Raw genomic sequence first — 27,602 nt, 5'->3', positions numbered from 1 at the left:
GCAAAGTGTGTAGGAGGCCAGGCACCGGTAAAACAGCAAAGTATGTAGGAGGCCAGGCACTGATAAAATAGCAAAGTATGTAGGAGGCTAGGCACTGCTAAAACAGCAAAGTATGTAGGAAGCCAGGCACTGATAAAACAGCAAAGTGTGTAGGAAGCCAGGCACTGATAAAACAGCAAAGTGTGTAGGAGGCCAGGTACTGGTAAAACAGCAAAGTATGTAGGAAGCCAGGCACTGATAAAACAATAAAATGTGTAGGAGGCCAGGCACTGGTAAAACAGCAAAGTATGTAAGAAGCCAGGCACTGATAAAACAGCAAAGTGTGTAGGAGGCCAGGCACTGATAAAACAGCAAAGTATGTAGGAGGCCAGGCACTGGTAAAATAACAAAGTATGTAGGAGGCTAGGCACTGCTAAAACAGCAAAGTATGTAGGAAGCCAGGCACTGATAAAACAGGAAAGTATGTAGGAAGCCAGGCACTGGTAAAATTACCTTTGTTGTGTGAAACATAGTTGTTTAAACTCTACTCATCATGCAGTCATTTATATAACTAGAGTATTTCTCATGTATCAGGTTTGGAACTCAGACATAAATAATGCATATACTTTTTTTTATTATTATATAGTTTGGAATCAGGGTATGCTGCAGTTTGCACAGCAGCATTCGAAGTATAGTATCCTCAAGCGTTCAGTGTTGAAGTGCTTAGATGACTTTTATGTTTAAAAATATCTTAAACTCCAAATGCTGTCCTTCTTAGGATTTCTTTGTTAATGAACCTATACCACAGAGTTTTATTTTGATGTAAATGCTGTTAAAAAAAAAAAACAAATGCAACTATACAGAGGGATTATAAAGTAAAGCAGATTTAAACTCAGGGTACTACAACACATGCATAATGTATTATTTTACAATAGTCCCCATAAATAAATCATCTATGACAAATTATATAACATCAGCAATAAATCTAGAAAAACTGAAGAACTGCTAAATAAAACCAATCATTAGGCCCAGACATTTAATTAAAATAATGACTTTTTAATCTCCTTTTAAATGACTCTACTGAGGCAGAACTCTTAAGATGGAAGACATTAGTCCCAGAGTATTGGTGTAATCACTGAGAATATTCTCGAAGTCTTGACCCTCGATATCTGATCTTTATGTGTTTTCAAAAGCTCCTCTCTTTAGGCTAACATCAGAGCAGATTAACTGGTGTTTAGAAGGTTATTTTTTAGGTTTGAGCTAAGCTACATTTGTAGTGCACAGTAAGATATTTGCATAAAATTCTAGAGATGGAATAAAGCTTGTCAAATATAGCTTTTAGTTTCTCTTCAGAAATTAAGAAATGAATTGAGAGCAGTCTCTTATTTAAAGTACACTAAAGTTTCCTTGTTGTCTAACTTATTGTAATAATAGATGTCCCACAGGTCTGAGTCACTGCTGTGTACTGTTCATGAATATGGCCTGTTCTGTTCAGAGACAGCAAAATAATTAATCGGTACAGTTTGCATTCACAGAAAACAGTGATGTTGGGTCTCGTGAGTATTTTTTTTCTTTTGTAAAACTAATGCAAGTCAATATATTTTAAAAATACAATGTAAAATATATACCTTTGTGTTTAAGTAACATTTTCTTTGTGTTTGATAACTACAGACATCTTTGATCTTAAGAATTAATGAGTATGAACAGCTGCAGTGTTAAATGCATGTATCTCATCATACTATTCTCAGCATCATGTTGTGTGTTAATAGTGATAAGAATCCATAGATTTATGACTGCATCCAAATGACTGGAGTATGACTAGTGATGCCTGATGCTGGAGGAGTCAGGCAGGGAGGGAGTGAAGCAGGGTGGGTTTCTTGCCTCTCCTGGGGAAAAGGGATGGGTTGTACACACTTGGGAACACACTGGGTGGTGCTAACTTCATATTGGACACAGGATGGTGCTAACTTCATATTGGACACAGGAAAGCTCATTACTCATGCATTTCTGGAGGGAACTCATCTTGAAGAAGTGAGGAGATGTCCATTGTTGAGATCCTGTTATACACTCCTCCCCTATGTCTCACCATGTGCATGCAATAAGGATTGGGGAAACAAATAAAGAGAAAAACTTTGAAACCCCTCATTGCTGTCTGAATAATGGTCCCTTGGCCAACCCTTACACATGTGATAGGGAATGAATGGGCTGATTGCCCATGCAGGAGGCTGATTATCAATGATCAACAGATAGTGAGGGCAAAGAGTGATGGCTAAAACCTACCAAATAACCAAAAAAAAAAAAAAAAAAAACAATGAAAATGCCTCAGCATTTGGAATTAAGCCAAATAAAACAAAAAATAGAACACAAATCCCACAATAATTTTAATTTAAGTGCTGTAATTCTGCTGAAAGAACTTCATCAGAAACACAGTAATTAAAACACAAACATGCCCCTCCTTTAAATATACGACACATACAATAAACAGCCAATAAATCAATGGGACAGGCAGTCAGACCACATCTTAAGAACAGGTGTTAAAGATATCTATATCTGTATCTATATTTATTTATATATATATCTATATCTATCTGTATATACACACACACACACATATATATATATATATATATATATATATATATATATATATGTATATCTTTATTTATATCTATATTTGTCTATCTCTCTTTATATATATTCTCTTCAGCTGATCGAACTTCCAAAATGCGGAATGTTATATGGCCAAGACTATGTAATCGACATTTCAGAAGGTCGAACAGTTTGAATGGAGATTGTCGTACTTTGTGGAACAGGAAATTTGCCGTTTTCCTTATTGTAGTGCGATCTCAGAGCTGGAATATTTAATTTGCAAGAGGTGTGCAGGGGGATTGTCTCCAGCAAAAAAAAAAAGAAAACGTTTTTATTTTTATTTTAGTTTTGACCTTTCAAAATGTCGGTTATATGGTCTCGGTCATATAATGTTTGGCATTTTGGTAGTTTGATCAACTGAAGGTAATTCATATGTGTGTGTGTGTGTGTGTGTGTGTGTGTGTGTGTGTGTGTGTGTGTGTGTGTGTGTGTGTGTGTGTGTGTGTGTGTGTGTGTGTGTATATATATATATATATATATATATATATATATATATATATATATATATATACATATACATATATATACATCATTTAAACCTGATGGAACATCACTGGCCAAATAAATAAATAGATCTGCTAGTGTAATTCCTTACATAACAGTAAATTTTCATAGTCACCACCCCCCGCCCCCATGCATCTTTGGATTGCATACTACTACAATGCTCATAAATACATTTCTTTAATCTCTTCTCTATTTTACCAGTAAAGAAACGTGAACATATAGTGCAAAGAGCAATATAAACAACACCCATGGTGTTGCAGTTGTAGTTGTCTAGACTGGCCTAGTATAACCATACTAGGGCCCTTATGAACAAACCGCTACTGGATGCAACTGCCACATTTGGACTTAAAAGTCAATTTTTCATGGTTTGCAGTTATCTGCTTAAACTGCCTACTGATATTGTGGGATGTTTCAAATGTAAAATGCAGTTTCTGCCCCAACCTATTAATAATTGATCAGATTCTAGTAAATAAATTTCACTTAGATACCATAATAATGTGTATGGTTGGAGTATCATCCAAATGATTTAAAACCATAGTGCAAGGCTGTTATCTTTTTTAACTTGTAATTCCCCTGCCATAGATTTCCTAAGATTGGGTGCATGCTTATCCTGCCTCCTTATATATAAATACATGTCATACACAAGCTTATCAGGATAACCATACACAAAATCATAGATACCAGGATATGGCACTGCCTATGGTAATTTGCCTCTTCAGAAACAATCCTTGAATTTTGTCTTCTGTGCAATATTGTGTTATTGTGGTTCCTGTTTCACCAGTGGATTACATTCTGTGGTGGTGAGTCGAATGGACTGCAAAGTTTAATAAACTATTCAGCCTTTTAGCCGTGGAGCCTTTTTTTTATAGGTTCTGTTTTTGGCTTGTTTTTTGTGAACAATCCTAGAAAGCCTGATAAACTGCCCGTTCACTGTACCATTTTTCTGACAAAACGTATGGGTGCTATCATAATGTTCAAATTGATTAGAATATTTCAGTTTCCTATAAATATCAGATGAATAACAGGCCAAATCCATATTTTATATACTATAACATCAAAAAAAGTTATTGACTCACTGTTCACATTGCATGTAAATTCAAAAATGCAGTTATAGTCCGTAAATAATTTAAAAAAGTCATGTGACCTGTTCTTCAGATATGTAGGCTGGTGGGGAGTTTGGGGCAAGGTTTGTAATAGATTTGTAGGGGATGGTGGAGTGAAATTTTCACCAAGCCTATCTGCTAGCAGGTTTGCTATCTTTGTGGGGTCAGTATGTGTGTGATACCATTGGTCACTAGTTCTGCACATGCTTTGGTCCTACCTTTTAGGCTAAATACATAGCTGTAAAAGAAATTGTAGTTACCCTTGGCTGTGATAGCCTAGTTTTTGTCAGAGGCCCTTAGAGGATTTGACAAGTTGTCTTATTTGCCGGTTGAGGCTGAGGAAGGTGCTTTTCCATTGTTGAGGTCTCACCTTTGTTTTCATGGACAGCAACTTTTTGCGTTTATTGTAAAGTTTGTTGATGCTGGATGTCCACCATGGCTGCTTGTTTTTACTTGGGGCTCTGGCTTTGATTTTTTCTGGTGCAGCCAGGTCTGTACACTTATGCAAGTGATTGCACAGGGCTTTAATGTAAGTTTCGGTGTAGTTACCACTTCCACATGGGGGTGAGGCTTGGAATGTATTTCTTCCTTCATCTAGAAGGGTATAGTTTGCCTTGGTGAAGGTTTTTAGTCTGATTTCACTCTTTGTGAGTTCTGGTGTTAGTGTCATCTCAAAGGTGACTAATTTGTGGCCAGATTTAACTAATGAGGGTCCGACAGTTGCAGTAGTGCATCAGTTTGACATGTTAGTGAGGACCAGATCTAGTATGTTTGTTCTTCTTGTTGGGGTATGAACAATTTGTTCCAGGGCATTTAAGTTACACAAACGTTCCTTGACTTTGTTTAGCAGGTTAGGGCTAGCATAGGTTTCCCAGTTGATGGTGAGAATAATTGAAATCCCCCATAACCAGAGTGTTTGTTAATATCTGAATTGTCTCCAGTTTGGTCAAATAGGCTTCATGCTTGTCATGACCCATGGAGGGGGATCTATAACTGGCTATGACTTGAATGGGGGTCTTACCCACCATAACCTGAATTTGGAGTAACTCCGTGGAGTTGTCCAGTCTAACTAGATAGGAGGTGAATTTATCTCTAATATAGATAGAAAGACCTGCCCCTTTGGTTCTGTTTATAGCCCTAAGCCATTCTAAACCCACATCCTTGGGAAATAACAATGAACAAATCTTTAATATCACCAGTAAGCAACATGTCATGTGCTTCACAATTAGCATCCCTTTGCAGAACAACTTTGATTTTGCATCATATTTATGTCTTGTCCCTTGTTAATGCCAGTGATTACAGTTTAATATTTTTCATTGCTCAGAAAACACTTGCCCATGCAATGCTTATTGTTCTGTTAGTGCTTTAAGTGATTTGCAGTTGTCTGTCACTTTAGGCTGTGTGATATTAATGCCCTGCTTAACGTCCATGGTTTCAAACTTTTAACTTCAGTTTGCCTACTGTGTGACTTTGAACAAGTTGAAATTGTTGGTTGCCGTTTGCACAATATGCTCAGATTTAGAAATTATTGGTAAAACAGAGAAGAGGTTAAAGAAATGTATTTATGAGCATTGTAATAGTATTCATATTGGGGACAATACCAATGACCTTTTTAGACATTCTTCTACATGGAAGGTTTTAGAAGGTTTATATTTTTTATTTTACAATGATATTCCAAAGATCCAAGGGGTGGGGTCAACTTGGAAAATGTACTGTTGTTTCACCGGTGATGTTCATGTTTTTAACATGTGGCCTGACTACCTAACTCACTGATTTATTGTCTGTTTCTTGTACATGTTGTATGTCTAAATATGGGCATGTCTGAGTTTTAATTACTGTGTTTCTGAGGAAGTTCTTTCTACAGAATGAAAGTGACAACATTAAAATTCTTCTGGACACTGTGTTCTGGGTTTTTTTTTGGATAAAACGTAACAATCTATTAACCGTTAAGTTTGCCTTAAATTAGGCATCACTTCTGATTGCTGTTTTACTCCTTCTAACTTTTTTCTACATCTTATTCCTTCTTCCCTTAAATTCCACACACACCCCGTCTACCCCTCATTACCCCTCTGCTCTTACCTATCCCCCTTACTCTATTCTAATGAATTAGGTGACTTTACCTGTCACCTAATTAATTCTAACTTCCCCACACTAATCCCAAAGTGCCTGAAACTACCTATAATACCCTACATTACTCATTCTCCTTCACAAGTGGTGGGTAGCTACCCATTAGGAAGGGCCATGGCCAATCAAGAAAATCAATGCACACTTATAGCACAATGATTAAGAATGCTACTTTTTTCTAAGCAGGGTTGCTACCTATCCTTTTTTTTTCTGGACTATCCAGAAATCAAATTGATTCTCTGGTGGTCCTGAAAACACTGTACAAACTCTGGTATTTGGTATCAAAAAAGGAAACAGACTATCAGAGTTTGTTAAATCAGCTAATTTACTATGCTTTTTTACAGAAAAACATAGTAAATCAGCTGAAAGGAATGAAAAAAGAGGTCATTCCTACCTGATGGTGTCATGATGACATCACAAAATGGGTGGAATGTGGGCGGGGAAGGGTGTGACCTTATTCCAGTTTTAGCCACAATAAAAGGTGGCAATTTCTGAGGCTAGATGTCTGCTCCAGCCACTACAGAAAACAGCAGGTCTGACCTCTACAGTACAGCCAAATATAGTACAGCACATTCCATGACCCCACAATACAGCCAGTAGTAGTGCAGCAGGTTCCACACACCCCCATAGTACAGCCAATAGTAGCAGTGACACTGTATAGGAAATAGTAGTAATACAGAGATCATAAAATGAGTGCGCTTTGCTTTTCAATGAAGCACTGAAGAATCTTTGAAGCACAGGCAGTGCACTAGCATTTAAAAGAAGCACTTTACTTTTACTTGATGGATTTACTTTATGACAAAAGTGCTTGCTAGAAACATTGATGTACTAGTGTAACTGTGTTTGAACAATGTGCTTGCATTTACTTTACTTGCTGAATTTATTTACTTTGTTTTTGCAACAGAAAATATGGAAACACTGAGCATGTACTGTATGTTATTTCTGATATCTAAGCCAGATAACAGAAAGTTGAGGGATATTTCCAAGCCAGACTTGCTGGCTGAAAGTTGACAGGTATTTTCAAATCAGACACACTAAAGCAAGAGCACTTTCTGGTTAATTGGCTTGCTCAGAGAAACACATTAGACAAAGGGAGGTAGAAAGAATCAAATCCTGCATCCTTGAGTACAAGAAGCGGTTCATTAAAAGCATAGAGTCTAGGGGGGTGTGGTCAAGATGGCAAGCAGTTAACAGTACAAGAATTTTGCTCTGCTTCTCCTCTACATTTTTGACAGGATTTCATTTTTAATTTCACTAAAAAAACTTCTAAAAAAGGTGAAGTAAAGAAGTGGAAACTATTTAGGGCTGTCTGGTGAAAAACTCCACTCTTTAAAAAAAACATTTCTGTCAAAACTTTTGCATGAAAATATCAAATGAAAATGAATCACTCTAAGGCAACACTTCAAGAAGTCACAATGAAGAAAGAGCTACAATCTCTCATCAGTAGTATTCAGGACTTATCGTTAAAATTGGATAAGCTAGACTCTAAGTTAAACACAATCAAGAAGATTGTATAAAAGCAAAGCAGATTAATAAATGGAGTAGTTACACAGCAAAAACTTCAGATATCTGCCATGGAAGACTCACTCACTGATTTAGATGACAGACACTGAAGGAGAAATTAACACTGAATTCATTTTAAAACAAAACAACAAGTTTCTGGAGAAGATAGATGATCTTGAAAACAGGGCAAGAGGGAACAATATCAGGATATATGGAGTGCCTGAGAAGCAAGAGGGAAAAATATTCTAAACTTTTTAACTACTTGAATTCCAAAAACTTTAAACTTGCCTGAAGCCCTATCATATAATATAGAGACAGCATACAGATCCCTATCAGCAATAAATTCAAACAAGAAAACTTCAAATCCAAGATCCATAATAGCGAAATTCATTTCAAGTCAAGGCAAAGACTTAGTTTTAAAAACTGCCTGGTCTGCATCACCCATCAAAATGGGTGATACCCTTATCAGATTTGACAAAGACTTTTCTTCTTTACTTGTCTCAAAAAGGAAAGCATGTATTCCTTTGTTGAAAAGTCTAAAGAAATCTGGAATAAAGACACATCTAGTTTACCTAGCAAAATTAAGACTTTTTTGCCAGAAGGAAGAAAAACATTTGAAACCCTGGAAGATGCTGTTTCTTTTGTACAGAAAAAACAACTTATTTAATCCCATTGAAGAAATGGAGTGTGCCTCATCTTTGAAAAGGCATGCTACAAGAAATGAATGGGCAGTAAAAATAAAAATAAAAAACTCAGGGACAAATGAAAATATTACATGTTGTTGTACAATGCATGATTTCATAATAATTTGCTTTTTGAGGCATTTCCGAATGGATTTCATCAAAAGGTAAAACTTTTGATTTTTTTCATTTTTTCATATTAAAATATAGTTTCAGTAAGCAATAATTTCCTGCTTATTGAAATACATTTGATTTTCCACAAGACGGGGTAAATGTATAAATAACAGTTATATTAATAGTTATATCTGAAATATATAATCTGAGTTTAAACAACTGATTAAACTTTTATAGTTCTGTTTATTTAAATATCAATAAGAAGACATATAAATAATGATAATTAGTCTGGGTTTGATACATAGTGAAATTTTTATTTAAAACAGTGTCCTAAAAGAAAGAAAATGTGCAGATATGTTCTGTCATGGTTTTCTGTTCAATTTAAACATTTCAATACTCAACAGCAGTCTTACTAAATGCTGGGTAACTGCTTAAATAATATGTACTTTATTTTTTACCTTAATTGGGGCTTATTTGAACTATTTTCTTTATTTCTTCACTAAAACTGTTAAAGTGTCTTTTTACATAGATCGTGGCTACCCCAGTGTGATCATGAGCCCCTTTAACTGTTATCATCTTTCTTTTACCTCATTCTCCCATCTGAAAGTCTAAAAGTGTTTCAGGAGTGTTTTTCTTAATGACACAAGCTTATTTGAGTTTTCACAGCAGCCTGGTTTCATTTTGAACAGCTCATGAGTAAGGAAGTGCTATATGACCTCTAATCCCTCCAGAAACAGGAAATGAATGGAACCGTTGAATGGAACATTAAACAGACATTATTTGAAGGTTTTGGAGACTTCTTTACATTAATCATCAAGTTTAGACATGATTTTGTAAGTTTAAACATGCTTTTTTATACTCAATATTACTACTTCAGTGAAACAAAAGAAGTTTGTGTTCTAAGGAAACTGGTGGTATGAACTGCAAGACAGGGAAGAAAGAAACATGATGCACAAGGGAAAAGATCTCTGAAGGTGGGATAATTAAAATAAACCTCTATAAACCATATAATGCTGCTCTAAAGGGATTGTGTGAAAGCTTCATTAATAAGGTGAGCATACATTTAAAGTAACATAACATTTTATTTATTTTGAATACATAGAGCTTCCCCACCCTCATTTTAAACAGCAACTTTACTGAGTATTAAAACAGCTGTAAAAAAATAAACTGCTTTATGACGTCTTTTTTATGAAAATTAAACAAAGTATAAGCTGTTAGCACATGGAATGAAAAAATAACATAAATTTAACAGGTTTTGTTTTAAAAAAAGTAAACAACATTCCAGCATTATAACAGACATCACAAAAGCCTATCCTATATTATGTCATGATGACTAGTAGATGTGGGTGTGTATGTTTATGCTTGCATATTCACATTTGATTGTAACTATATAGAGAATGTGAGGTTTAGATACATATATGTATGTGGTCACATAGCTCTGTGGAGAGAAATGTACAGTTCTGTATGATAGTGTGGAGCTGAATGGAGAGTACACATATAAGCCTGAAATCCCTTGGTAATATAGCTTGCATAAAAATAAATAACATTTTAACCCATTGACAACATACATATGTGATATGGCTGCCTATAATTGATTAAATGTAAGCACAGGTAATTAAGTTTATCTCATCAATAGTTCAATTCTGGTATACACAGCTAATATTGTCAGCAATAAATATAACACTTATTTCTGATACTTTATATTGGTATGCTTGGTAACAATGACATGAACAGCAAACTTTTATACACAATATATAGGCTTGCTTAAGTAAAAGGTTATCCCACATGCCCTAAATAACAGTTCAGCAATAAATTATAATAGTCAATGTAGTATACTATTTATAGTGTTGTTAGTTATTTTGTAGATAGGATATTTAAAATTCCTTGAATTAGAGGAATCACCATTTTAAGAATGCAATAAATAACATATTAGTAAGTAATTAATATGAACACACTTACAAAGAAATAAGACAACTGTTATAAGTAAAGTGGCTTCCTATCTCAAATGTGATTTTATAAGATTAAGTTAATTATTTAGTTCTCTGTTATGTCTGTTAGAAGCACAGCTTATATAGTTAGAGTGTATTCTATTTTATTCATGTTGTTTAATTATATCTACATAAGCAGTAGCAAAGATTTGTGGTTAGGTAGAGCTATGGGGTTGTTAGCATGCATATTGTAAGGAAGAAATTTTCATCAAACCAGGAATTTTTTATTCCATGTTAGAGGATAAAAATGTTTTTAACTAAGATTTTTTAATACTAGTTTTGGAATGTTTGTCCATAAGTTATCCATATGTTAGATCTGTATTCATTGTGCTAAACCATTGTTCATTAGTTTTTAAACCATTGGTTCTCAAAGATGCCAGGATATAAATGTCTTTCACTAAATGTTAATGGGCTGAATGATCCTTTAAAAAGAAACTGTATAAATAAGTATTTAATGTTAAATAAAGCATATATTACCTTCTTGCAAGAAACACATCTTTTGACTGAATATTTAGAGAGGTTACAAATAAAGGACTATTTAATTTTAGTAAGTTCTCATTTTAGTTTGAAAAGAAGAAATATTCTTATCCTTTGGAAGAAAACACTAGGTTTACATAAAATAATTAATACTTATGGCAAGTTCGTACATAAAAATCTACTGCCAATCATTAGCGGACCGGAGTTCCGCTGTGGCAACCCCAAAACAGGAAAAGCCGAAAGATACAACAACAACAACTTATTCTGATAAGAATGATATGCTGGGATTGGTGGTGATACAAATAGATAAAAAACATTACACTCTCATAAATACTTATTGGATTCCTGAAATATGATCTAAAACAGCCAAGAAGTATCTACACATTATGACATTATATTCAAATGGAAATGTAGTGATAGCCAGAGACTTTAATTGTGTTTTATCAAGTAAAGACACAACTAATAAGAAAAGAGTCTGACTAACTTCTACAGCAAAACATTTAAATCACTATACAGGTTTAATGAATATAAGGAATATTTTAGACTTAAAACTACAAAGCTCTTTAAAGTATATACACCATTGCTTCAGATATGGAACACAAACCAATATTGATACAGTTTTTGTATCAAATGAGCTTTATTCAAAAATAGAAGATGTATTAATAGCCTTGTGCCCTTTGTATGACCATAATGCCATTACATTCACTCCAACCTTCAGCTCAAATATCTTAATTCATTGTCAAAGGTTACCTGCATACATAATTAAAATAAAAGGGTTTAATGATTGTTTTTTGAAAGAAATTAATCAATTCATGGAATTTAATAACTATGGGGTGGTGACAGATGCTATATTATGGGACACCCTAAAAGCCTATTTATTTGGTAAAGTTAAACACTGGTATAAATGTAAAAGGAAAGAATAGGACAAGGACTTGATTGGTCTACAGTTTAATATAGATAAATTAAAGTTTTTGAAGGAAAATATACACCATAAATTAACTAGTGAACAGAAAAGTAAAACTGATGGTTTTTTTCTTTTAAAGAATTGAAAGACCAAATTAAAAGTCTGAAACTAACAAGGCTCCAAGATTAGATGGTATCATCCCAGAATTGTATAAACTGCTACCTGACAATATTTTAAAAACTTTAACATCTTTGAAGAAGTCAAAAGCTCTGCTAATATTCCTCTCTCTTGTAGATACGCTATAATTATACCTATTTTAAAATCAGATAAAGATCCTATATCATGTGCTTCTTACTTTTGTATTTAAATACAAAAAAATCATGTCTATGCTAGCAAAAACACTAAACCATACACTCCCAGGATTAATAAATGAAGATCAAGGTGTCTTTATAATAAACAGAAGAGTCCAAAACAATATTATGAGTTTTTTTTTCATTAATTGTGTGATAGGTGGTACTGCCAGCTATGCCAGGAGAAGTAGGGCAGTGGATGTCTAATATATGCCGGCACAACTAGCTGGAATTTTGTAAAGAATTATATGTCATTTGCATATCAAAGGGATTTGTAGAGCTGCTTGTGTTGAAAAATGTACTTGCAAAGCTGCTTGTCTTAAAAAATCTGTCAACAGTGTGCTCTACTGGGCAGCAAAGAAATGTAAATGCATTACTGTAATTGTTTAAATGTGCATATATATATATATATATATATATATATATATATATATATATATATATATATATATATAGTAACAGAGGATACTGGAAGAGTAGAGGTTAATCTCAATCTACATGACCTGACTTTGAGAACTAATAAGAAAATTAAATTACTGGGACTAGGCCATAAAAATGTTATCTCACAGTTTTGAAAGAAACCAGATTCAAAATGTCTGTACTAGAAAGCTTCCTGCATTGTCATTGGGGTGAACTGATTGATACTCTGAAAGGGTGAAGGTTTGAAATTATTTTATGACTTCTAGGAGGTGCAGCAGATTTTAGCAAGGCTCTCTGTGTATGCATTATTGACACCTATGTGATAAATCCTGACAGCTTGTAGCAATGGGTGGGTTGCATGGCAACCAGAAGTCAAATGACCAGATGTATGTGATATCATTTGGTAAATAAATAATGTTTTAATACTAGATGAGCCTAAAGTCTCAGATGCAGTCTGTTTCTTGGAGCCTGACATAGAAGGATCCCTCACCTACTTCATCTTGCCTTGCTCTAGTAAGTGACCAGGGATGGTAATTCTCTAGATAAGTTAGGAAAATATAGCGAGAATAGTTAAGTATTGTTTTTTTCCAATAAAAGTTTTATTTTCTGCAGTATTAAAAATCTCAACCATTTGCAGGTTAGAAATGAACAATAACAAGCAAGAGAGCATCAAGAAAAAGGGAAAAATGAAATAAAGCTTAATCCTACTAAATATATACAAAATACACAATGGGAGTCCACAATTGACTATCTTTGTAGTAATTGTCAATTGAAATGACTCTATTAGCACATAAGATACTATAATAGAGTTGTAAATCTGGCAAACCCAAGCCCCCTCTATTTTTTGGGGAATATAAGCTTTTGATATGAAATTCTCACCGTCTTTGGGAGCCAGATGAATTTTGCAAAAGCTTTGTGTATTTTAGTAAATAAGTCATTTGGAATGGAAGAAAAGGATGCATTAAAATGGTAAAAAAAATTTGGGAGGATAATAATTTTAATGATAACTGCTTTTGACAACATGGGTAATTTCATTTGTTGCCACCTGGCCATATCCTGTGAGATCCCTGACCATAATTTCAGGACATTGCAGTGCATAATGTAAGGAAAATAATGGTCATAACAAATCCCTAAATATTTAAAGGAATATACCATATTGAAAGGAGAGTCTGGGAAGTGGTTTTCTCTGAGACCTGTAGGGTTAACAGGGAAGATATAAGATTTGTTTTGATCAATTTTATAGTCAGAGATAACTGCAAAGGTATTTAGGGTGGTGACCAATTTCTTGAGATCTACATTAAGATGTTCAAAATATATATTCAGGTCATCTGCAAAGGTGGCCAGGCTTATTTTAGTATGTAGTATTTTAGGAATTGAATGGTAAGTTTTCTGCATAATAAATAGGAAAAGAGGTTCTATGTATAAATTGAACAAAAGAGGAGGGAGGGGACATCCTTGTCTAGTTTCATTAGAAATTTGTATCGGGTTTGAGTAATTCCTGATAATATATAAGCATGTATATGAACTATTGTATAATATCTTGATAGTACCAATTAATTCTGTGAGACATCAAAATGGGATAGCGCTGCAAACAGAAAGCTCCAATTGACCCTATCAAATGCCTTACATGCATCTAATATCATTGCATATCTCGGGTTTTTGTCTTTTTTGGCAAGATTAATCATAGTTTCTAATGTCAATGTATTATTCCAGGTGTGTCTATTGCACATAAAGCCAAATTGTTCATGGGATATTAGAGAGGGCATCACTTTTTTGAGTCTTTCCGCCAATAGATATGATAAAATTTTAATGTTGACATTCATCAGTGAGATTGGCCTGTAGTTATTCAAGTTCGATTTATCGAAGTTATTTTTAGGGATAAATATGGTGTTTGAGTTGTTTATGAAAAGGTCCGAAACACCATTAAGGGAGATACAATTATACAGTTTGAGTAAGATGGGAGTCGGATTGTATTTAAAAGTTTTATAAAAATCTGGAGTATAACCATCTGGTCCTGGAGCTTTTCCTAACTTAAGATTACCAATGACATCCATTATTTTCTGTTGATTTAATGGAGTAGATAAAATCGCTTTCTGGTCTTCATTTAATTTCAGGAATATAAGATTGCCAAGATAATCTTCTATCACTGAGATTGGTGTTTGGTGGTCATTTCTAGCATAAATGTCCCAGTATATCTGATGAAATAACTGTATAATTTGTAGGTCTGTTTTATATATTTTATCTTGATGACAAATAAGGATTATCCTAAAGGATTCCTGTCTATTTTCAATTAGTCTAGCTAGTGCTTTAGAGAGGGGTTGTACCCATTCAGAGTACTTAGCTATAAATTTTAATTCCTAAAGAGAATAATTGAATTGGTGTAGATTAAATAATTCTCTTTGTTTTTCTGTTATTTGAGAATCCAAAGCTGGAGTATGATTCTCTTAATAGTTCCTGTCTAATTCCCTAATTTCGGATAATAATCGGTCTTCCTTTTCTTTCCTTATTCTCTTAAGATAAGTGGCTTTCTGAATAAGTATTCCTCTAATAATCACTTTATATGAGGCCCATTGTGTATCATATGGGATGTCCGTGTTATGTATGTCCGTATCAAATTCTGTTAGAACTTTAATAATTTCTTTAGTCACTTCTGGGTTATGTAGTAGATTATTATTTAGAGACTAATTGGAACCTCTAGCTAAAGTAGGTGAGTTACATGCAAAATTTATTGTTAATGTAATCTTTGAGTGGTCCGAAAATAATCTAGATTCAACTAAATAGTTTATCTTCCATTTTATTAATCCTTCTGAAATTAGAAAAAAGTCTAGGCATGACCAAGTATTGTAGCATTTAGAAAAATGTGTATCTTTTATTGTTTTGAACATCATCACTAAAAGAAATGGGATCAACAAGTCTGAAATCTGACATGAGATACACCAAGGCCAAGGAGGCATGTGTGTTGTCTGACTTGGATATACTGGAGCGATCTGAGCCAGAATCTATTACAGCATTTCAATCCCCCCCCCAGAATATAATAATGATAAGGGAAGTTAAGTAAAATATTATACATTTTTAAAATGAAGTCCTATTGTCTAGCACTAGGTCTGTAGACATTTAGAAATAAGGTTGGTTTATTTAATAAGGGGTTCATAATCATAAAGTAACACCATCTACCCCCCCATCCATTCCCCGGTCTACAATAGAGGCCTGTAGTGAGTTTTTAATTATAGTTGCTACTCCTTTAGAGTTAGAACTGTCTCCCGAAAAATGATGTCTTTTATCCATTTCCTATTCTTTTCATTTGTCCAGTCCTCCTCAATCATATGTGTTTCTTGAATAAAACAAATATATGCTTTCCATTTCAGAAGTAAATGCATCAATAATTTTCTTTTATTTTTGTCATGTAACCTCTTACATTCCAGGAAATTAATTTCCACAAACTGTCCATACTATTAATTAAGGTGTTAAATTAATATTTGGGTTGGAATTGGGATGGCTATAATTGAGAAACTATTGGATGATCCAAGTATAATTTTTATGACAAGTAAAGATGTGTCATTAGTTAATAGTGCAGCACAAATCTCTCTCAAAACTACCCCCGTGCCTACCCACTTATCCACTATAATTGAAAGAGAAAGGAAGAAAAAAATACACATAATATTGAAATTGTTGAATAATTATCAATAGCAAAATAAGTATATCTATATACTATATACATCACTGTCTTAGTTCCAAATGTTGTCATCCAATACCCTACTTAGAACATCCACCTAGCTCCTAGCTAAACATTCTGCCAGTTACAAAATTTGTAGCATCATACAAAAATCAGTTGGATTGAGTTTATAAAAACAACATATGTTAAAGAACTAGTAAGTCTAATCAAAGGTCTAAGGTAAAGAGAAAAAGACTGCAAAATATGTGTCATCTATATAAAAAAGAGAAGAAAATGTTTTAAAGCATCTCCTCATGTAGCCTGCTGGAATCTATACAGGTATCACAAAAGTACAATTTCTAGCACCAACAGAAAATATAAAGATAACAAACATTTCGTGGGCATCCTTGTTCATTAAAATTGGCTACATCGTATCAAATGAGCTTTATTCAAAAATAGAAGATGTATTAATAGCCTTGTGCCCTTTGTATGACCATAATGCCATTACATTCACTCCAACCTTTAGCTCAAATATCTTAATTCATTGTCAAAGGTTACCTGCATACATAATTAAAATAAAAGGGTTTAATGATTGTTTTTTGAAATAAATTAATCAATTCATGGAATTTAATAACTATGGGGTGGTGACAGATGCTATATTATGGGACACCCTAAAAGCCTATTTATTTGGTAAAGTTAAACACTGGTATAAATGTAAAAGGAAAGAATGGGACAAGGACTTGATTGGTCTGCAGTTTAATATAGATAAATTAAAGTTAATCTTAAAGCCCAATGACAAAGCTACAATTATAGAGTTATAAAAGCTGAACCAGAAATATTAGGAAATACTTCAACACAAGCTCTCAATCAATCGAAAAAAAAAAATAACTGCAGTCTTATTCAGTAAACCCAAAGAATCGGCATAGAATAGCCAATAGATCAAAAAATATGAACAAAATAAATCACATTAAAGAGATTGTATATAAAGAGGGGAAAACATCAAAATAATGATTCTAAATGGCATATTACAATATTTTAGTAAATATTATGATAAAAATTAATAAAACAGAGACAAACTTAGATAATAATGAACTAATTGAAAGTTTTTGAAGGAAAATATGCACCATAAATTAACTAGTGAACAGAAAAGTAAAATTGATGTTTTTTTTCTTTTAAAGAATTGAAAGACCAAATTAAAAGTCTGAAACTAACAAGGCTCCAAGATTAGATGGTATCATCCCAGAATTGTATAAACTGCTACCTGACAATATTTTAAAAACTTTAACATCTTTGAAGAAGTCAAAAGCTCTGCTAATATTCCTGTCTCTTGTAGATACGCTATAATTATACTTATTTTAAAATCAGATAAAGATCCTATATCATGTGCTTCTTACTTTTGAATGTAGAACACAAAAAATGCATGTCTATGCTAGCAAAAAGACTGAACCATACACTCCCATGATTAATAAATGAAGATCGAGGTGTCTTTATAATAACCAGAAGAGTCCAAAACAATATTATGAGTTTTTTTTTTTTATTAATTGTGTGATAGGTGGTACTGCCAGCTATGCCAGGAGAAGTAGGGCAGTGGATGTCTAACATATGCCGGCACAACTAGCTGGAATTTTGTAAAGAATTATATGTCATTTGCATATCAAAGGGATTTGTAGAGCGGCTTGTGTTGAAAATGTACTTGTAAAGCTGCTTGTCTTAAAAAATCTGTCAACAGTGTGCTCTACTGGGCAGCAAAGAAATGTACATGCATTATTGTAATTGTTTAAATGTATATATATATATATATATATATGTATATATATATATATATATATATATATATATACATATATATATATATATATATTGTAACAGAGGATACTGGAAGAGTAGAGGTTAATCTCAATCTACATGACCTGACTTTGAGAACTAATAAGAAAATTAAATTACTGGGACTATGCCATAAAAATGTTATCTCACAGTTTTGAATGAAACCAGGTTCAAAAAGTCTGTACTAGAAAGCTTCCTGCATTGTCATTGGGGTGAACTGATTGATACTCTGAAAGGGTGAAGGTTTTAAATTATTTTATGACTTCTAGGAGGTGCAGCAGATTTTAGCAAGGCTCTCTGTGCATGCATTATTGACACCTATGTGATAAATCCTGACAGCTTGTAGCAATGGGTGGGTTGCATGGCAGTCAGAAGTCAAATGACCAGATGTATGTGATATCATTTGGTAAATAAATAAATAATGTTTTAATACTAGATGAGCCTAAAGTCTCAGATGCAGTCTGTTTCTTGGAGCCTGACATAGAAGGATCCCTCACCTACTTCATCTTGCCTTGCTCTAGTAAGTGACCAGGGATGGTAATTCTCTAGATAAGTTAGGAAAATATAGTGAGAATAGTTAAGTATTGTTTTTTTTTCCAATAAAAGTTTTATTTTCTGCAGTATTAAAAATCTCAAACATTTGCAGGTTAGAAATGAACAATAACAAGCAAGAGAGCATCAAGAAAAAGGGAAAAATGAAATAAAGCTTAATCCTACTAAATATATACAAAATACACAATGGTGCTGCTTGAGGTCATTAATACAAAAGGAAGTAAGATTAACTGAATATACATATGAAAAAAAGTACATAACACGTAACACTTTATTCTACATTTATGATGAGGACTAACCAAGGAAAGATCTGTTAGAATATCCTTGGACCAAAAAGCTAACAAGAAAAAGAATCAGAAAAGAAAAGCCACTTAATAATAATGTAACCTTCTAGATTCATAGTTGCCCAGTCATCAAAAATATGGTTGAAGAGGGTATATCAGAATTTCTGGAAGTAAGCACGCTTGTTAGTACTTCTTAGTAAAAGTTTTTGTGAAGTTATATATTTAACTGCCATGATTCTGAAACTTTTCCAAGACATCTTAGTGCAATCCAGCCAATTTTTGGTTATTTAAAGTTTAACTAATAAACAAAGTGTGATTAAGACATGCAATCTTAATTTTGAAATGTTAATGTTAGTGATGTAAAGTAAAAAAAAAAAAAAAAAAAAAAAAAAAAGGTGTAGCAATGGGGGCTTCTTGTGCTTCATTATACGCTAATGTGGTGTTGCATTACTGGGAAAAGAAGTTTGTTTTTCCAAGCTCCTGATTTCAACACATTTTACATTATAGGAGGTACTTGGATGATATTTGTTTGTTGTGGAACGGTACCGAAGAGATGCTTATTGATTTTTTACATTACATTAACAACACAACTTTCTTTTTGAATTTCACGTATAAGATTGACAATGATAGATTACATTACTTGGATGTTACCCTGCTTAACGATTATAATAACCAGTGCTTTCAGAGTATCACCATTTCCCAAGAGAGGGTTGATTTGTGATAACCCATTTTGTCTAGTCGCACTTTGAGAGAACACCATATGCTATGTGAATATCTACAGAACCACATTATATGAAGAATATCTGCATGTGGGTAAGAGCAGCAGGAACATGCAGAGGATACATTAAGGTTAAAATTTATTTAAGATAAAAAAGGAAAAATATGAATTGTTATTTATCATGAAAATGCATATGCAAGTTTTTTTTTAGGGGGGACAAGGTGGGTGGCTTTTTATGGTTGTTAGTTTTGGTCTCTGAAAAGTCAGTCAGATGTTGGTCCCAGAATCTGAGTAGATATGTCTCTTGTGGTATTTGATTATATATATGAATTTATAAGACAAGGCTAACATTTCTTCTTACAAGAGAGAGCTTTCAATAGTTCTGATACCTGTTTAACTTCAGTATCATCAATGATGCTACCCTTAAGTAAGGATGTGATTATTTCTCTTATCTGTCAAAGTATTATAGTGTGCTTTTTAGTTAAGTTTAATAAGTCCCACAGTTCTAGGAGTGAATTATCCCTGAATTTATAAATGTCCCAAAGTGTGTAGTGTTTTATTAGAGGATATTCAGCAAGGTTGATCATGTTGTTGTTAATTTTCAAATTGGGATTTAGATGAATGGGCTGAAATAAAAGCAGAGTTTTATCCAGCTTCAGTGATTTAAAAATCTCTTGACAAATTTTAACTTTATCCTTCAAAACATAGTTCAACTTTATTTTTCTAAGAGTTGTTGCCTCCAAGAAGGGAAGTGTTTTGGGATTAAAGTTGTTACTAGATACATGATTATACCATATATTGACCCAAAAGGGAGTCCACAATTGACTATCTTTGTAGTAATTTTCAATTGAAATGACTCTATTAGCACATAAGATTCTATAATAGAGTTGTAAATCTGGCAAACCCAAGCCCCCTCTATTTTTTGGGGAATATAAGCTTTTGATATGAAATTCTCACCGTCTTTGGGAGCCAGATGAATTTTGCAAAAGCTTTGTGTATTTTAGTAAATAAGTCATTTGGAATGGAAGAAAAGGATGCATTAAAATGGTAAAAAACTTTGGGAGGATAATCATTTTAATGATAACTGCTTTTGACAACATGGGTAATTTCATTTGTTGCCACCTGGCCATATCCTGTGAGATCCCTGACCATAATTTCAGGACATTGCAGTGCATAATGGAAGGAAAATAATGGTCATAACAAATCCCTAAATATTTAAAGGAATATACTATATTGAAAGGAGAGTCTGGGAAGTGGTTTTCTCTGAGACCTGTAGGGTTAACAGGGAAGATATAAGATTTGTTTTGATCAATTTTATAGTCAGAGATAACTGCAAAGGTATTTAGGGTGGTGACCAATTTCTTGGGATCTACATTAAGATGTTCAAAATATATATTCAGGTCATCCGCAAAGGTGGCCAGACTTATTTTAGTATGTAGTATTTTAGGAATTGAATGGTAAGTTTTCTGCATAATAAATAGGAAAAGAGGTTCTATGTATAAATTGAACAAAAGAGGAGGGAGGGGACATCCTTGTCTAGTTTCATTAGAAATTTGTATCGGGTTTGAGTAATTCCTGATAATATATAAGCGTGTATATGAACTATTGTATAATATCTTGATAGTACCAATGAATTCTGTGGGACATCAAAATGGGATAGCGCTGCAAACAGAAAGCTCCAATTGACCCTATCAAATGCCTTACATGCATCTAATATCATTGCATACCTCGGGTTTTTGTCTTTTTTGGCAAGATTAATCATAGTTTCTAATGTCAATGTATTATTCCAGGTGTGTCTATTGCACATAAAGCCAAATTGTTCATGGGATATTAGAGAGGGCATCACTTTTTTGAGTCTTTCCGCCAATAGATATGATAAAATTTTAATGTTGACATTCATCAGTGAGATTGGCCTGTAGTTATTCAAGTTCGATTTATCGAAGTTATTTTTAGGGATAAATATGGTGTTTGAGTTGTTTATGAAAAGATCCGAAACACCATTAAGGGAGATACAATTATACAGTTTGAGTAAGATGGGAGTCGGATTGTATTTAAAAGTTTTATAAAAATCTGGAGTATAATCATCTGGTCCTGGAGCTTTTCCTAACTTAAGATTACCAATGACATCCATTATTTTCTGTTGATTTAATGGAGTAGATAAAATCGCTTTCTGGTCTTCATTTAATTTCAGGAATATAAGATTGCCAAGATAATCTTCTATCACTGAGATTGGTGTTTGGTGGTCATTTCTAGCATAAATGTCCCAGTATATCTGATGAAATAACTGTATAATTTGTAGGTCTGTTTTATATATTTTATCTTGATGACAAATAAGGATTATCCTAAAGGATTCCTGTCTATTTTCAATTAGTCTAGCTAGTGCTTTAGAGAGGGGTTGTACCCATTCAGAGTACTTAGCTATAAATTTTAATTCCTAAAGAGAATAATTGAATTGGTGTAGATTAAATAATTCTCTTTGTTTTTCTGTTATTTGAGAATCCAAAGCTGGAGTATGATTCTATTAATAGTGCCTGTCTAATTCCCTAATTTCGGATAATAACCGATCTTCCTTTTCTTTCCTTATTCTCTTAAGATAAGTGGCTTTCTGAATAAGTATTCCTCTAATAATCACTTTATATGAGGCCCATTGTGTATCATATGGGATGTCCGTGTTATGTATGTCCGTATCAAATTCTGTTAGAACTTTAATAATTTCTTTATTCACTTCTGGGTTATGTAGTAGATTATTATTTAGAGACTAATTGGAACCTCTAGCTAAAGTAGGTGAGTTACATGCAAAATTTATTGTTAATGTAATCTTTGAGTGGTCCGAAAATAATCTAGATTCAACTAAATAGTTTATCTTCCATTTTATTAATCCTTCTGAAATTAGAAAAAAGTCTAGGCATGACCAAGTATTGTAGCATTTAGAAAATGTGTATCTTTTATTGTTTTGAACATCATCACTAAAAGAAATGGGATCAACAAGTCTGAAATCTGACATGAGATACACCAAGGCCAAGGAGGCATGTGTGTTGTCTGACTTGGATATACTGGAGCGATCTGAGCCAGAATCTATTACAGCATTTCAATCCCAGAATATAATAATGATAAGGGAAGTTAAGTAAAATATTATACATTTTTAAAATGAAGTCCTATTGTCTAGCACTAGGTCTGTAGGCATTTAGAAATAAGGTTGGTTTATTTAATAAGGGGTTCATAATCATAAAGTAACACCATCTACCCCCCCATCCATTCCCCGGTCTACAATAGGGGCCTGTAGTGAGGTTTTAATTATAGTTGCTACTCCTTTAGAGTTAGAACTGTCTCCTGAAAAATGATGTCTTTTATCCATTTCCTATTCTTTTCATTTGTCCAGTCCTCCTCAATCATATGTGTTTCTTGAATAAAACAAATATATGCTTTCCATTTCAGAAGTAAATGCATCAATAATTTTCTTTTATTTTTGTCATGTAACCTCTTACATTCCAGGAAATTAATTTCCACAAACTGTCCATACTATTAATTAAGGTGTTAAATTAATATTTGGGTTGGAATTGAGATGGCTATAATCGAGAAACTATTGGATGATCCAAGTATAATTTTTATGACAAGTAAAGATGTGTCATTAGTTAATAGTGCAGCACAAATCTCTCTCAAAACTACCCCCGTGCCTACCCACTTATCCACTATGATTGAAAGAGAAAGGAAGAAAAAAATACACATAATATTGAAATTGTTGAATAATTATCAATAGCAAAATAAGTATATCTATATACTATATACATCACTGTCTTAGTTCCAAATGTTGTCATCCAATACCCTACTTAGAACATCCACCTAGCTCCTAGCTAAACATTCTGCCAGTTACAAAATTTGTAGCATCATACAAAAATCAGTTGGATTGAGTTTATAAAAACAACATATGTTAAAGAACTAGTAAGTCTAATCAAAGGTCTAAGGTAAAGAGAAAAAGACTGCAAAATATGTGTCATCTATATAAAAAAGAGAAGAAAATGTTTTAAAGCATCTCCTCATGTAGCCTGCTGGAATCTATACAGGTTTCACAAAAGTACAATTTCTAGCATCAACAGAAAATATAAAGATAACAAACATTTCGTGGGCATCCTTGTTCATTAAAATTGGCTACATCGTATCAAATGAGCTTTATTCAAAAATAGAAGATGTATTAATAGCCTTGTGCCCTTTGTATGACCATAATGCCATTACATTCACTCCAACCTTTAGCTCAAATATCTTAATTCATTGTCAAAGGTTACCTGCATACATAATTAAAATAAAAGGGTTTAATGACTGTTTTTTGAAATAAATTAATCAATTCATGGAATTTAATAACTATGGGGTGGTGACAGATGCTATATTATGGGACACTCTAAAAGTCTATTTATTTGGTAAAGTTAAACACTGGTATAAATGTAAAAGGAAAGAATGGGACAAGGACTTGATTGGTCTGCAGTTTAATATAGATAAATTAAAGTTAATCTTAAAGCCCAATGACAAAGCTACAATTATAGAGTTATAAAAGCTGAACCAGAAATATTAGGAAATACTTCAACACAAGCTCTCAATCAATCGAAAAAAAAAAATAACTGCAGTCTTATTCAGTAAACCCAAAGAATCGGCATAGAATAGCCAATAGATCAAAAAATATGAACAAAATAAATCACATTAAAGAGATTGTATATAAAGAGGGGAAAACATCAAAATAATGATTCTAAATGGCATATTACAATATTTTAGTAAATATTATGATAAAAATTAATAAAACAGAGACAAACTTAGATAATAATGAACTAATTGAAAGTTTTTGAAGGAAAATATGCACCATAAATTAACTAGTGAACAGAAAAGTAAAATTGATGTTTTTTTTCTTTTAAAGAATTGAAAGACCAAATTAAAAGTCTGAAACTAACAAGGCTCCAAGATTAGATGGTATCATCCCAGAATTGTATAAACTGCTACCTGACAATATTTTAAAAACTTTAACATCTTTGAAGAAGTCAAAAGCTCTGTTAATATTCCTCTCTCTTGTAGATACGCTATAATTATACTTATTTTAAAATCAGATAAAGATCCTATATCATGTGCTTCTTACTTTTGAATGTAGAACACAAAAAATGCATGTCTATGCTAGCAAAAAGACTGAATCATACACTCCCATGATTAATAAATGAAGATCGAGGTGTCTTTATAATAACCAGAAGAGTCCAAAACAATATTATGAGTTTTTTTTTATTAATTGTGTGATAGGTGGTACTGCCAGCTATGCCAAGAGAAGTAGGGCAGTGGATGTCTAACATATGCCGGCACAACTAGCTGGAATTTTGTAAAGAATTATATGTCATTTGCATATCAAAGGGATTTGTAGAGCGGCTTGTGTTGAAAATGTACTTGTAAAGCTGCTTGTCTTAAAAAATCTGTCAACAGTGTGCTCTACTGGGCAGCAAAGAAATGTACATGCATTATTGTAATTGTTTAAATGTATATATATATATATATATATATATATATATATATATATATATATATATATATATATACATATATATATATATATATATTGTAACAGAGGATACTGGAAGAGTAGAGGTTAATCTCAATCTACATGACCTGACTTTGAGAACTAATAAGAAAATTAAATTACTGGGACTAGGCCATAAAAATGTTATCTCACAGTTTTGAATGAAACCAGGTTCAAAAAGTCTGTACTAGAAAGCTTCCTGCATTGTCATTGGGGTGAACTGATTGATACTCTGAAAGGGTGAAGGTTTGAAATTATTTTATGACTTCTAGGAGGTGCAGCAGATTTTAGCAAGGCTCTCTGTGCATGCATTATTGACACCTATGTGATAAATCCTGACAGCTTGTAGCAATGGGTGGGTTGCATGGCAGCCAGAAGTCAAATGACCAGATGTATGTGATATCATTTGGTAAATAAATAAATAATGTTTTAATACTAGATGAGCCTAAAGTCTCAGATGCAGTCTGTTTCTTGGAGCCTGACATAGAAGGATCCCTCACCTACTTCATCTTGCCTTGCTCTAGTAAGTGACCAGGGATGGTAATTCTCTAGATAAGTTAGGAAAATATAGCGAGAATAGTTAAGTATTGTTTTTTTTTCCAATAAAAGTTTTATTTTCTGCAGTATTAAAAATCTCAAACATTTGCAGGTTAGAAATGAACAATAACAAGCAAGAGAGCATCAAGAAAAAGGGAAAAATGAAATAAAGCTTAATCCTACTAAATATATACAAATTACACAATGGTGCTGCTTGAGGTCATTAATACAAAAGGAAGTAAGATTAACTGAATATACATATGAAAAAAAGTACATAACACGTAACACTTTATTCTACATTTATGATGAGGAATAACCAGGGAAAGATCTGTTAGAATATCCTTGGACCAAAAAGCTAACAAGAAAAAGAATCAGAAAAGAAAAGCCACTTAATAATAATGTAACCTTCTAGATTCATAGTTGCCCAATCATCAAAAATATGGTTGAAGAGGGTATATCAGAATTTCTGGAAGTAAGCACGCTTGTTAGTACTTCTTAGTAAAAGTTTTTGTGAAGTTATATATTTAACTGCCATGATTCTGAAACTTTTCCAAGACATCTTAGTGCAATCCAGCCAATTTTTGGTTATTTAAAGTTTAACTAATAAACAAAGTGTGATTAAGACATGCAATCTTAATTTTGAAATGTTAATGTTAGTGATGTAAAGTAAAAAAAAAAAAAAAAAAAAAAGGTGTAGCAATGGGGGCTTCCTGTGCTTCATTATACGCTAATGTGGTGTTGCATTACTGGGAAAAGAAGTTTGTTTTTCCAAGCTCCTGATTTCAACACATTTTACATTATAGGAGGTACTTGGATGATATTTGTTTGTTGTGGAAGGGTACCGAAGAGATGCTTATTGATTTTTTACATTACATTAACAACACAACTTTCTTTTTGAATTTCACGTATAAGATTGACAATGATAGATTACATTACTTGGATGTTACCCTGCTTAAAGATTATAATAACCAGTGCTTTCAGAGTATCACCATTTCCCAAGAGAGGGTTGATTTGTGATAACCCATTTTGTCTAGTTGCACTTTGAGAGAACACCATATGCTATGTGAATATCTACAGAACCACATTATATGAAGAATATCTGCATGTGGGTAAGAGCAGCAGGAACATGCAGAGGATACATTAAGGTTAAATTTATTTAAGATAAAAGGAGAAAAATATGAATTGTTATTTATCATGAAATGCATGTATGCAAGTTTTTTAAACAGGGACAATAGGTGGGTGGCTTTAATGGCTGTTAGTTTTTGGTCTTCTGAAAAGTCAGATCCTTGTTGGTCCCAGAAATCTGAGTAGATAAGTCTCTTGTGGTATTTGATTATATATATGAATTTATAAGACAAGGCTAACATTTCTTCTTACAAGAGAGAGCTTTCAATAGTTCTGATACCTGTTTAACTTCAGTATCATCAATGATGCTACCCTTAAGTAAGGATGTGATTATTTATCTTATCTGTCAAAGTATTACAGTGTGCTTTTTAGTTAAGTTTAATAAGTCCCACAGTTCCAGGAGTGAATTGTCCCTGAATTTATAAATGTCCCAAAGTGTGTAGTGTTTTATTAGAGGATATTCAGCAAGGTTGATCATGTTGTTGTTAATTTTCAAATTGGGATTTAGATGAATGGGCTGGAATAAAAGCAGAGTTTTATCCAGCTTCAGTGATTTAAAAATCTCTTGACAAA

The sequence above is a fragment of the Protopterus annectens genome, chromosome 3.part0 (assembly GCF_019279795.1).
Source record: "Protopterus annectens isolate FY-2018-M chromosome 3.part0, PAN1.0, whole genome shotgun sequence".
In the NCBI taxonomy this organism is placed as follows: domain Eukaryota; kingdom Metazoa; phylum Chordata; order Ceratodontiformes; family Protopteridae; genus Protopterus; species Protopterus annectens.
This window is presented reverse-complemented; position numbering follows the sequence as displayed.